We start from the raw sequence: 14,328 nt of genomic DNA, 5'->3' as shown, positions 1-14,328 counted from the left end.
TTCATGGAGAAAAAAAAATGAGTAGCCATGTGGGGTTTTTGAGTGTGTGTAAACTTTCTTCATCAGTAAATACTACAAAATAATATAACTAATGACATTTGCTTGTATGAAATGTAGCTTGAACAATTTTGCATAACAATACATGGGTTGACTATTCCCACCCATACCCCACCCCACCCCACTCCACCCCACCTGCCTATACAAATAGGAGTCACGCTCATTTTTTCACACAACTAGGAAATGGAAAGAAGGAGAAACTGTCTCCTAACCCTATGTTTCTTTTTTTTTAACCAGCATAGGTAACCCTACACGTGGCAGGGCTTCGAAAAATTTGAGTGAAACTCTAATGTTCCTCTCCACGGAAATCTTTAGTAAAAGGCAAAAGATTTATTCGGTTTGAAGAGAAACCAGAGAACCCTATGTTGCATTGCTAAAATAGAGCACACCGAAAATAAAACATTGAGAATAACTTCCGCATTAGGAAGATTACTGGTCAACGGAGCCGTCGAAGCTTTAAGCTAGAATTTCTGTTTTGATGAATTTTCAAGTTTTCTCAATTTGTTCAACTTGAAAGATAAGCTTCGAGCTACAGAGAGCATCGAGAAAAGGGGATTTTACGGATTAAGGCGAAGTCGCAATAAACGAATGAACGCTGTACGGCTCCTCTGGTTCCATATTTACAGATGACAAATCAGTTGCACACAGGGAGGTTTGGCGAGAAACTGTCAAAAGAAACAATAGCACGAATTGCTGTTACAAGGTGTGATGTAATCTTGAAACTGCAGTCTGCCAGAAAACAAAGGGCACAGATGGTACTGGCGCATTTCTATTGTTTGAAAACTATTATATGAGGCCTGTCGGCTCAGCCCCTCCCACGCCCCCAGTGTGCCCGATCGAGATAATATCCAGTAATGTGTCCGTGTGCTAGTACATTCTCAGTGACAGGGAAGTTCAGTAAGAAAGAGTTCCAGCTTTTTGGAGTACGTTGAGCTATCACTTTATACAGAAAGAAAGGACATGGCGTTTTATCATACGATCCAAAGGGATTATTTGTATTGCATGTGTACACATCACCTAGGTCATGCGACACCTATAGTGGTCTTTCAAAGCTGCAAACAAGACACACCGTTTTTTTATGTGGGATCGTTCGAGATATTGGCCGTCTTTTTGTATTACTAGACTGGAGTATTAGGTTTTCTTTCAAAGGTGATATGTATTGAACTTAAAAAGGAGAAGATACAAAGAGTGCACAGCATTGACACATCTCAAATGGTGATGGGAAAGAAGCGAGGGATCAGGGAGGAGGTGGTGGTGGGGTAGAGCGTGCAGAGGGCAGGTGGGAGGAGCCGGAGCAGAGAGTCAAGAAGGGGGTTGGTGGGGAGCCTGCGTGATAAGGTTCCCATGAAAAGGGGATAGTCAGTGGAACCATGCCTGCAGGTAACAGAAAAAATGCAGTGATGTGGGTCAGTGTAGAGACAACCAACACAGTCAACAAAGCCACGCAGTTGACAGTCAGGTCATGGTAGGCACCCGTTTTGGCGGATCATTCACCGTAGACATGGAGTTTGTACTGCTTTGTGGGGCATCGGTTAGTTCTGATTTAGAGTCTCTGTGGCATATAACATTCATCAAAAGCGGGGCACCTGGCTACTCCCTGTCCCTTCCAGGGAACAGCATACTGTTAAGTAACACAACTGGACAGGGCGATTACAAATATACTATACACCCCTTCCAAATACTTCTCAATTGATTCATATTCAATTTATTTTTTAATCACGTCAGTATACACATCTATAATTCCAAAAGTTAAAACATACAGTGCAAAACTCAAACCTAGTGACACAGGTGTACATAATAAAATACATTACAAGTATATTTGATTATAACTCGGAATAGGGGTGAGGCCCCTTTCACAAGCCCACCTCTTTGATTGGGTAAGCTGAATCTCTACTAGTGATTGTTCAGATAGATGTAGTAGTGTACATTTAACACTACTCAGGTTCTTGGTTTGTCGACACACAGGTGTTTTGGCCTCTGGAGCAATTGACACAAGCTCAGCTTTAAAGGATAGTTCCGGGACTTTTTTTTTTTATTGTCCCTACGGTTCGGCCATGTGTTTTTAAGCATAAATCGGTAGATCGTAGAAAACTTTCCTATGGACCATACCCGACTTTTCGTCCATTAACGCACTCGAAATCAGCCGCCATTTTCTGGTAATCCTCTCACTTGCCGCATCGCCCTGGCTCACCTGCTTTTGCGGCACTAAATCAAATCCCCCGCCCCTGAGCCTGACATCAGCAGACGCGTACCGCCCATTTCCCAACGCCAAAGCACGTTTCATGTCAACAATCGCTGCGCCTCAGCTAATGACGTGTCGCCATGGAAATGGCAGGACGCCTCTTTCCTCAATAAGTATAAACACACCGTTTCACAACACACAGCAGCAGATTTTCGATTCCATTATTCTCTCTGTGTTACTTTGAGTATTCTGTGACTCGTTTCTGTGCTCTGGTCAGCTACCTTCGCCACTTCTAGGCCTTGTGAACACCTGTACCATCTCTGTAAATTATTTTACTTTCTTTACCACACAATGGCTACAATAATGCCGTATATGTACGAGCCCGAGTACACCGAGGAAGAACTACTGGAAAGGCAAGCACGCGAAAACGATGGGGATTCGGACGGCAGTTGGGAGGACCAGTCAACGGATGAAGAGCCTGGACCATGTCGCATGGACGGCGTCTCCACCTGGTGCACGTGCAATCGTGCGAGCTAATGCCAACTGAGGAGAACTGCTGCTGCCGTGAAAATTCCGGGTGCTTGGCCTACATTTCGGAAGTCGAGCCAAGTCCGCAATGCATCACCGAGCTGCCAGAGTTCAGGGAAGCCTGCCTCTCACGGACCGTGTTGAGGATGATGATGGCGCTTATGCACGAACTTCGCGGCACTGTTCGTCCGCGTAATCCGAGTAACGAGTAAGTAGACTCTGGTTGTGATGTCAGTGATGCCACTACTATTTCATGGTCGTCTCCCACATATAAAATTACATCTACATATCATTCGAATGCATGTAAATTGGTTCCATATTGTGCATTTTCTAGATAGAATTTTTTTCAAAGCAGAATGACATTTTTTTACCTGAATCGACAGTGATAAGAAAGTTTTGTCATTTTAATACAGTTTGCATCTTTCATTTTCACAGGTGGTACAGGCTGGTGGCCTATCGTTGCTTCACTTGGTGGCTTCACGGGAGGCTCGGACACCGCGTTCGGAGAGTAATACCTGCCTGTGCGGTACTTGCCATTAGACAACATTTCCCCAGCGACAGTGGACAATACCGCGGATTTTCCCTGGATGTGCTGCAACCGGAACTTTACAATGTGTAATGTTTATTATTTATGTTCAATTGAAATTAAGATCTAAAATAAAACCCAACATATATTTTAACAATGGTTGTTTTGATTTTTTAAATGAATCTAGTGTGTCTCCATTGAATAGTCTTCCTATGCCTTGTCTTGTCACACCACATGTCTCCGGCCAGCATCCTCCCTCACGCTGGCCGCCCACCTTCAATCCACATAACCGTTGAACCCATATGCAGCAGACATACATATGTTATTTTGCGGGTTGGCATCAAGCCTCCCGGCCTTGCCTCCTCCCCCAAAAATACTTACCACACCACTTTGTTCAAGCGTTGGCAATAAAAGGCCGTTGGATTTTATTGATACAAAACATGGTTATAGGTAAATAATCAATACGGTTGATCATAATAAATCATCCTTTTGGGCACCGGGTACAGAGATGACCCCCTCTGGCCCGTGCCGCCTTGCCACCACAGGCCAGCCTGCTGCTAACTGCCTAGGCATCCAGGGTCTCCAGGGTGAACTGCACCCATATATTCTCCTGGGAGGGTGAGGTATTTATAAACTCACCCCCCTGCCTTCCATGTACTAGATCCTGCAGCCTGCCTCTTACATGCAGTTAGATGGCCTCTCCTTGGTGAGGCCCTGTGGCAAACGAGTCTTGTCTGCACGACCACCGCCCTAATCCACCCCCCCGCCCTATCAAAGGCAGTTCGCACCGGGGTACTTGTGCTGGCAAGTGGAGCTGTCAGGGAGCGATAAAGGCCAAGAGGTGCCAAAGACCATGTACACTTCAAAGTGGTCTATAGAGCATGGGTTGTTGTTCCCATGTCTACCTCCAGACCACGTGTCTCCTGCCAAGCATCCCCCCTCACGCTGGACGCCCCCCTGCAATCCACATAAGTGTGTCTCCATTCACGAGTCTTCCTGTGTCTTGTCTGCACGACCACCGCCCCAATCCACACCCCGCCCTATCAAAGGCAGTTCGCACCGGGGTACTTGTGCTGCCAAGTGGAGCTGTCAGGGAGCGATAAAGGCCAAGAGGTGCCAAAGACCATGTACACTTCAAAGTGGTCTATAGAGCATGGGTTGTTGTTCCCATGTCTACCTCCAGACCACGTGTCTCCTGCCAAGCATCCCCCCTCACGCTGGACGGCCCCCTGCAAACCGCATAATGCCACGACATATACACGTCATTCATTCACAAACACACCCCTGTTTCGAATTCACTTCATATTTCTAATGAGAACTTCTTTGCGCTTTGCTAGTCAACCCGTGAAGGTGCTGGTTATCTGCTCTTCGTCTCTGTGAACTTCCGTGACCACTTCGAGGAAACTCGTCAGTTTGCAACCTGTGAACTGCTCCCTGTTCTACGACAAGAAACTACTCTGATCCCTGCATCTAACTGTTTGTTCGTCAAGGTAAGGCCATGTACCATAATCATTTTGCGTCCAATTTCTTTTCGTTCAAGACAGTACATGCAAGGAACTAGTCACATGTTCTGAGTTTAGTCAAATTATTTTTCTATTCTTTTAAAGTTATTCAAATACTTATCCGCATGTGAATAACGTGTATAGTTCCAAGAACCAAAACGAACCTTGCATTGAACCTTTTATGTGTCATTTAATTTTTTAACACATTGGTATTCATAGAGAATTGTTGATCTTTACTTTTCAGAACTTTCCACAATGCCTGCCTGTTCCATTGGCGGTTGCCCTTCGAAGACCCATAATAAATCTGAAGGTACTATAATGCATGTTTTCCCTAAGACAATAGATCAGATAAGAGAATGGGTCCGATATTGCGGATATCCACCGTCTGAGCTTGAAAGTAGAGTCCTAGAAGTCTTTGCGGACAAGAGGGGTGATCAATACCGCATCTGCAGCAGGCACTTTAGCTCAGACATGTACTCCACATCATTGCTAATAAAGAAGAACACACCGCGAGCGAGGCGAAAATTGCTCTCAAACGCTATTCCCACTCTATTCGTCCACATCCCTCCACTGGTGAGTCAAGTTTACGTATTTATCTCTCGGCCTTGCGGTAGTGTGTAGCATTAGCTAACAATAATTTCCCCATTTATGTATCCACTCAATATGAAGGCGGAAGATTCTCCATCCGTGTCGTTATTGCAGTCATCAGCCACTTCAAGCGCCTATCGGGTAATCTTACTTGGCTATTCTGCCACTGACTTTTTTTAGGCATGTAAATCAATAGTTTTAATTTATCGTGTAATTATTTTACCTAATGGTACACCCTTGTACTCGTCCTCTAGTCTTTGTTTTCAGTTATAATTATTGTTATCCAAAATAATGCAAGTACTGTCTTTCAGGGAGATGCTGAGGAGTCCAACGTATTGACGACAACCGTTGATGTCACTCAGATGCTCGAGGTACGTTTCCGGACAGTTCCATCGATGGAGATCATCAGATCTTGCATTCTTGTAGCGTGATTGTTACACACAATGTTTCTTTCGTTTTTAGCCATTGATATGTCCTTCTGTCGTCGCCCTCCTATGTGTCTTCTTTTTTCAATATTGTGTTCATTACTAATGAAAGTCCTACGTTTCAGGGAGTCGATGGAGCATTAGTCCAAGAAGAAGGGGGAGCATGCAGTTACGGGTCGGCGCAACAGCTTGCAGAAGTGTGCACCGCAGTTACATCGTCCCTTGATGTTCTTATGCATTTCGAGGTATGGATACTGACAGTTCGATCAAGCGAAATCATATGACGTGATTACATCCGCTATACTTCCATCTTTATTAACGCAAGTACTATGTTTCAGGGAGATGACGTAGCTTCTTCTACAAGGACATCACCCCTAGTAGTTGATGCAGATCTCTGGGTGGTGACACTTCCAACGATCGAGCAAATCGAATCATATTTACATATCCATTATTTATTTTAGACAACTGATCATTTGTGCAGGTCTATTTAGATGAGCCGTTGACGCCTGCACAAAGTTTATGTTCTTTTTAACAAAATAGAAAACCATACTAATGCAATTACTGTGTTTCAGGGAGTTACTGAAGCATCATCTTCAATAATATCATCAATGGAAGTCTATGAGGAGCCCGAGGTATGGATCTTGACAGTTCCATCTAACTAGATCAACAATGCGTGAATAATTGTCGTTTGAATGTTCTACACAAAGCGTTCATTCGTGTTTTGCTATTGAGATGTACGTGGGTATTGGTACCCAAGTACATTTTGTGTTTTCGATATTATTATCATACTAATGAAAGTTCTATGTTTCAGGGAGTCGATGGAGCGTCAGTGCGTGATGGATGTGCTTATCATGAAAATATAGTCGTTGCAGCGCAAGAGGAAGTGGAGACATGCACACACGAGTCGGAGCAAAAGCGTCCTGATGTTGAAGTTCGAGGCAAGAAAGTTTCAAAGAAAAGAAAGCAAAAAAAGGTTAGTGTCCTGGTCACTATATTATGTTGTTTTTCACTGTTAATAGTTCAATACTGTAAGTTGTGTTTAAACTGAACATCCCTTTTCCAATCTGTCCTCTAGTTGCGAGTGGGTGTACGAACTAGATCTACACAGACAGTGAAGCGAACGAGAGATGTTGCTTGTCAAACCTTTTGGCAGGGACTTGAGACTGGAGATGCATCGTGCCAATGGGAAGAATATGAAGTGATTGACAACGGAGCTATACCACATCCAGCCATTGATAGTGACTGTCCTCCTGGTAGTTCGGATGCAGTCGGAGATCAGTTCACAGAATCCACACCCACAAAAACTAAGACCGCGAGAAAGTTGAAGAAATTGTCTTATTCACCCATCGCCGGAGAAGGAACAGATGTTGCAATGGAAGAGAATGAAGTGGACGACAATGAAACACCATCAATATCACTGAACATAGCGGAAGACGATATCATAGATTCTACCTTTCATGTGAGTGACATGTCCTCAACGTTACAGGCCGAACCGGCTGGGATGCAGAGTGACAGTATAAGGAAAGAGGCCAAATTCATTGTATTCGATAGTTGTTTGATTGATATTATTATTCGGATGAAATGTGGGCATTCGGTTGGTGGGGAAGTATGTGGGGAGCCATTGATCAATGTGACTCGTGCAATTCGAGGCACTAACCTTAAAATACATGCCACCTGTACAAAATATCATCCTTTCTCATGGTCTGCACAACCCATGCTGGGGCAACTGCCAGCAGGCAATCTACTTTGTGCAGCGGCTGCACTTTTTAGTGGTTCAAGTTTTAAAAAGTTAGAGTCTTTCTTTCAGTTTGTGGGAATCCATTTCATTGCGAAAACTCAGTTCTACAAATACCAAACCGATTATCTATTTCCAGCCATTAGCGAAGCTTGGAGAATGGAAAAAATGTCTATTGATAGTACATTCGCGGGCAAACGGTTCAGGCTAGCCGGTGATGGACAGTGCGACAGCCCAGGATTTTCAGCCAAGTACTGCACCTACCACTTTCAGGACATGGAAAGTAAGAAAATTGTGAGTTCGGTGGTCGTGCAGGTGTCACAAAGTACATCCTCAGTGGCCATGGAGAAAGTTGGCTTTGTAGCATCATTGCAAGAACTACAATCGCGGGGAATGGTGATCGACCTGATAGCCACGGACAGACACGTTTCAATTGCCAAGACAATGAGAGAAGAGTACAAAAATATAAATCACCAATTTGACGTTTGGCATCTTGCAAAAACAATCAATAAAAAAAATGTCTGCTGCAGGTAAAAAAAAAGAAACGCAAGGTATTTCACAGTGGTCCAAGTCAATCAGCAACCATCTTTGGTGGAGCTCAAAAACATGTGGAGGGTCGTTGGAAATTCTACTGGAAAAATGGCGGTCAATAATGCTACACTGCACAAACGTTCACCGTTGGAACACAAACCAACATTTCCACAATTGTGAACATGGCCATTTGTCCACAGAGGAGGCACGGAAGAAGAAGTGGTTGATTCCTTCATCACCCACTCACAAAGCCATTGAAAAGATTGTATTTGATAAAACTATAACAAGAGATTTGAGGGGACTCACGGAATTCTGCCACACAGGAGATTTGGAGGTGTTCCACAATATGTGCCTAAAGTACAGGCCAAAACGATTGCATTTTGGCATGGAGGGCATGATAAATCGGACTCTTCTAGCGGTCTTGGCACATAACCATAATGTTGGACGTCAACAAAGTAGGACGACCGGAACTTTAGGGACGCTTCGCTACAATAAAGCCTTCACTAAAAGAAGTAAACAATGGGTGATCAAACCAGTGTGAGGATATGCAATATGAGTTTATTGAGAGACTTATTGTTGACGTCCTAGATAGGCACATAAATGGAGTTGTGAACGAACCTGTGCAGGGGACAACTGCATTGCCACCCAACATTGCCTCTGTTCCATGTCCACCTAAAGAAGAGCTCATTGAGAAATACACATCACGGTTTAAATGATTGTAATTCGATTGTCTGTTCTCTCGAGTCTCCTCATGTCGCAGGCCCATTGAATATGTGTATCTATGTAATGTGTAAATTAAAGTGATTGCTCAGTGTACATGCAATGTGTCTATCCAACCTTGTTCATCTGCGCATTAAATTAAACCAAACAGTATTATAAATCATTTTTCAAAAAATATAGAATGTCTCCGTATTTATGGTTCTCTGGGGCTGCAAAGCACGCAGACAAAATGCAAAAATGGAGTGTAAATTTCAAGTCCTGTGAGATGGCCTTACACTGAATGTTGCTAAATAGGAATGTGCGCTCGTTCGAAGTGAAGGTCAGCTGCTTTGATTTTTTGCTCGGGTGCCGGAATGGCCCACGACTCAGTATAAGGTTGTATTGTTATTTGACCTTGACAGGCCGGGACCATCCCGAAAGACTTCTTTTTGGGGGTGTGGGGCAATAACGTAAGAAACGATAATGAAGCCATTTCATGTTGGTTCATTAGAAGAAATAACGTCGGCATAGAAGAAGTGGTATTTCGGGGCTGCCCTACGCACAGACACAATGGAAAATGCAAATATAATGTAAGTAACTCTTTAGATGAGTTTATACCGCAATTTAATTACTATACAGTAGCTTTAAAGACGGGTTAAGTTGTACTTGTTCGTTCTATGTGGCATATTGTTTTGTACCGCCACTATCTTGAGGAGAACCATCTCCTTTTACGGAAGCACCTCAAAACCTTCCTCTTTGCTTCTGCTTTCTCTCTCCCTCTCCCCTGCTACAACTGGTCCACTGTCTGCGACCTCGGTCCTGGGCCCTTCCACTCTCCACCTGCACTGCCTCCCTGTCAACCCCTGCACTGGGGGACTGTCTCAGTATCCTACAGCCACCCCTTGATGTATAATACCCAGTTGCACTGTCCTAGCTATGAAATAATTTCCCGACCTAATATATAAAATGAATAATTTTAATAAAGATCTGATGGTGAGACTAATTTCATTTTTTATGTTTTTCAAACAGGTACATCATGCATTACTGCATGTGTCACGAGTACCAGACACCGGCGGATGGGTTTTTTAACCGCCAGTTGCTTCTCCGCGTGAACAACGTTACCACCCTGACCATTTTATGGGACGATCGCCAAGTACAAGTATGCCCTTACGCGGTACTAACGGCTAGATGCAACATACAGACCGTTGTGGTGGCCTAGTGCCTCGTTGTTGGAACAGCCATACGATTATCAGTGCGACCGAAGAGCTTATTTTATCGTAAACCAACACCCTGTGTACTGCACACGAACATCGCTTGCCTCAAGACGAACTATTTTGGATCGACAGCAAAGAAAAATGCAAATCCCAGAATATTCTCAAAACATTTGATGTCGAATAAATGTACTTTGCCAATTGTACAATCTTGTCGTTTGCTTTTAAACCACAGTTTCATATTCCGAATTGTGGCGCTGTATTGTGAGATGATCTAAGACCCTGTGTACAGCAAAGGAACATTGCGTGCCTCAAAACGAACTTTTTGGAACGTGAGCAAATAAAAATGAAAATCGCTGAATATTCTCAAAACATTTGATGTCAAATAAATGTACTTTACCAAATTTACAATCTTGAAGTTTAATTTAAAAGTACAGTTTCATATTCCCGATTGTGGCGTGCTGTGTTGTGTGAGCTCATCTGTGTTGATTTCCGGGTTCTGTGTGGAGTCGCGTAGAAGACGCCTGGGCGCGTTTGCCTACGCAGCTCAGTCACGTCACGGATAGAGGCGGGGAATATGAATGTTTTGATAAAGTCTGTTTCAGGGGCGGGGGATTTGATTTAGTGCCGCAAAAGCAGGTGAGCCAGGGCGATGCGGCAAGTGAGAGGATTATCAGAAAATGGCGGCTGATTTCGAGTGCGTTAATGGACGAAAAGTCGGGTATGGTCCATAGGAAAGTTTTCTACGATCTCCCGATTTATGCTTAAAAACACATGGCCGAACCCTAGGGACAATAAAAAAAAAGTCCCGGAACTATCCTTTAAGCAGCCTTCATCATTTAAGCATATAAGCCACGCTGGGATCATCTTAGAATCTGGACAAAAATCAATGAGACAAAATGTTACACTCCTGAGATTCCTATACCCACCGCACAATCTACAAGTTCACTGTGATGTAGCTCCCTTTCACAAGGATGAAGTTAAAACCTCATTTTGCCCGTGATAAACTCAAGCTCTCCCTGGCCTTGGGTTTCTGAGAGACCATCATTAGGCATTCAAAATACAAAATTTGAGCGATGGCCATTAGACTAAGACCTACAGAAGTGGACCTGCATTGAAACCTCTTCCCTAAGTAATCTAGCCCTGCAAAGTGCTTGTTTGATGATCAAAATATCTTGGTACTCTCCGGCCTGTACTTTGTGAAACATACAAGGTCAGCAGTCAAACTGGTCAGTGACTAACAACATTCACTTTGTGTTTCGAGGTAAGTAAGCCGATCTTGTCAAAAGGGCATGGGAACCCCTCTCAGACTGGGATGAGAGGCCTACCAATAAGAAATCCAGAGCCAGTCCTACCACAAAGGGAGACAGTGGCAGTTGGGCCCCAATTCCTGTTCCCTCTCCATGTGTCAGTTTGTTCACAGGCAGTACCAAATTGCATCACCCAATGTCTAGGACCTCAAATGCTTGAAAAGTGTTTTCTTCTCCTATCAGGAAAACAACAAATCCTGAAAGCAAATACCGACAAAGCGAAAAACTAGCAGCGACCCACAAGGAAACTCCTGAACACTCCAACGGAGAAAGAAAACCACCTGACCCAGTTTCCCCCAACAGCAGACCTACAACTAGCGCAGAAGGAGGGGAAGCAGCAGAGGCAAGAGCGGGAGCTCCTATGCAGCAGTCCCCAAACCAGTCACGGACACCAGCGGAGGGCAGGGTGGGCTCCCTAGACCATCAGGGACTTCAGGTGCACCATGCCTCGGTCCCCTACCACCAACATAAATGTTTACTAGCGTGAACCAGAATAAACAATGACAACTCTCCACAGGAATCACTTATGCTACTGCTGGTCCTTTATGTGTTATTTTATTCTCAATATACAAACACCTACTAATTTTCAATACAAAACCATTAAAAAAAAAAGAAAAAACATGAATGCTACAATAATGTTAACATCACCACATTCCATGTTTTCTACAGCAGAAAAAAAGTCCTTAGAAATACCGGCCTTACAAGAATGGCTAACATTTCTCGATTGAACATCAGAGCTGGAAAGATTATATATTCATCCACATTGATGCCCTCAAACCCTTTGAACTCTCATGCATCATACTTCAGATGTAAACTAGTTTCAGTTCAACCATTGTGCTGTCTTCTCTTCTCAACATGTTTCTGTTCACCTCCGTTATCAATCCAGATCAGATTAGCCCCAAAATCTGGCTAGCCGATAGATCATGTCTGGAGGTTTTCGAGCTACTCCTAATAAACATGTTCCCCACCTTCCAAGTGATAACATCTCTTACTTCATGGCAGGCATTGTTAGTTGCTCTTCCACGCTTGTGAAATTCACTTCCCGTCTCTCTCCGACTTGCCCCTTCACTGTCTCTTTTTTGCAAAGAACTGAAAACCTTTTTGTTCTCATAGTACTCACAGTGGAAGTGTGATTGTTGAAAATAGAAGCAGCAGCACAGATAAAACATCCTGACAAATACATCCTGACAAATATACCAAATGTAAAGTTGTAACTGAAGAAGTCCTAAAAAATTGTCTATTATTGACATTGGGGAATATTACACCTTCCCCTGAACTGTGACAAATTAGCTTGAAGAAGAGACAATTTACCATCAGAACCAGAATTACCATTGATGCTATTTCTTTTTCTGGAAGGGGATCTTTTCATCGAGGAACAAAGTTGTAACCAGTGGATTTTTGTTTGATTAACTTTTTCTTTGACTTAGAACTTTCAAGAACTGGTTCAAAACCTTTCTTTTGCTGAACATTTTGGAGTTAACGTTGAATCCTGGGGAATGGCCCTTACCCAGGAAAGGAGAAGGCCATTCAGACATTGCGTTAATAAGGTTTATTATATTGGGTGCTAAAATACTTCCTTTGTATAATTCTTATTTAGTGTGAGGGCCAGTTTTCCCATGCTAATGAATGTTTCCTTAGCCTTTAGACTAGGTAGGGGATTCCTCTGTAGAGTAGGGCAAGCAAGGTATTTTCTTTATATCATTTCTTTAATAAAATGGCATATTTTGAGAAATCTATAAGCAGTTGTCCGCCTCACATTACTGATCCCTCACACTACCTCTAAATACACATAAGTGCAATAGATTGCCCACCCCCAGAATCCATCTAAGTGCAACACATTTCATGCCCTCCATTAAATGTAAGTGCAACCCACTGACCACCTCGAAAATATCTCAAGTGCAACACGTCTGCCCTCCAAAATACATCTATCAAGCTACCTAAGGAGTGCAGCAGGTAATCTACACAATGCTCTGATTTGAAGGTAGTAATGAATGGCAGGGTTTTAATTGAGCAAAGCAATGGCCGCCCGTACCACCTTACCTTAGTTGTTGCCGTAGGGTGCTGTGTCGGGCATCTATGGGCGAACAAGGGCAAACAGGGATGTGAGCTGCACAGAAGGGTGCCGCCCTTTGACTTGGGACGGCCTCTGAAATGCAACTGTTCGGGTCACGTGGGGGGACACGGACCAATGAGAACCAAATGGGCGGACAGGGGAGTGGGGAGGAAGGGACAGGTAATGAAGGTCGATGGGAGAAGGCAGAGGGAAAGTACTCAGAGGAGGCTGCCAGGACAGAGGCACAGGGAGACCCGACTGCCTTATCCCATTTCCAATGGTGGGGCCTAGGAAGAAAGCCAGAAACAAACAAAAGGACTACAACACAAGAGAACCCTGCTTGCAGATCAGCTCAAAATACGGATTGCAAAACATGAGCATTATTGCTGCTGTCAATTGTTTGGTTTGCTTTTTTTATTTGGTGGGAACAATTGTTTTTGCAAGTCCGAGGTTCCACTTTAAGGCCAGACTGTGTTTCCACTTTTGCCCACATTATTTAAGAATCATTGTAGAACGAGGGCTGCTTGATGGAGTACAACAGTTGAAGTATGAATATGCATATTGCTCTTCACAGTGCTACATCGGAAAAAGCCCAGTGTTGAATGCTACATTATAACCCAAGAAAGAGGATGAAGCTGGAACAGAGGTCATGGAGCAAGAGCAGAACATAACCAGTCGGTTTTTTAACATGTTAAATGAAATGACAGAAATAAACCAGGGTGTCCAGTGTTTTTTTAGGCAAGTTCTGTGTCCCATGTACCAACCCTCAATATCTCTATGCCCAAAATCTATTTGTAAAACTATTGTTTCTCCATATGCAACCCCTACTTACTAGCCTAGCCTTTCCACTCCCACATACAAACCAATATTGGAAAAGTCAAGGGATGTGGCTTTTGTTTAGGAAAGAGATATGTATTTCTTATGCATGGTACTACATAGCCACAAGATGGAATCAGCAGGAAATTGGTGGGACTATCTGGG

The 14,328-nt window shown here is 43.6% G+C and overlaps 1 protein-coding gene and 1 non-coding gene across 5 annotated transcripts in view; both read right to left on the bottom strand.

The window, feature by feature from the left end:
- KCNAB2 (potassium voltage-gated channel subfamily A regulatory beta subunit 2) overlaps positions 1-14,328 on the bottom strand; it is a 1,347,681-nt gene that overhangs the window by 1,147,857 nt on the left and 185,496 nt on the right. The window lies entirely within an intron of this gene.
- On the bottom strand, positions 302-416 carry LOC138474963 (U5 spliceosomal RNA). Its single transcript, XR_011269173.1, has one exon. It is a non-coding gene; the product is annotated as a U5 spliceosomal RNA (small nuclear RNA).

The sequence above is a fragment of the Ambystoma mexicanum genome, chromosome 8 (assembly GCF_040938575.1).
Source record: "Ambystoma mexicanum isolate Mex_15411 chromosome 8, UKY_AmexF1_1, whole genome shotgun sequence".
Classification (NCBI taxonomy): domain Eukaryota; kingdom Metazoa; phylum Chordata; class Amphibia; order Caudata; family Ambystomatidae; genus Ambystoma; species Ambystoma mexicanum.
Note: the sequence above shows the minus strand (reverse complement) of the source record. Positions and strands in the feature narration are given on the sequence as shown.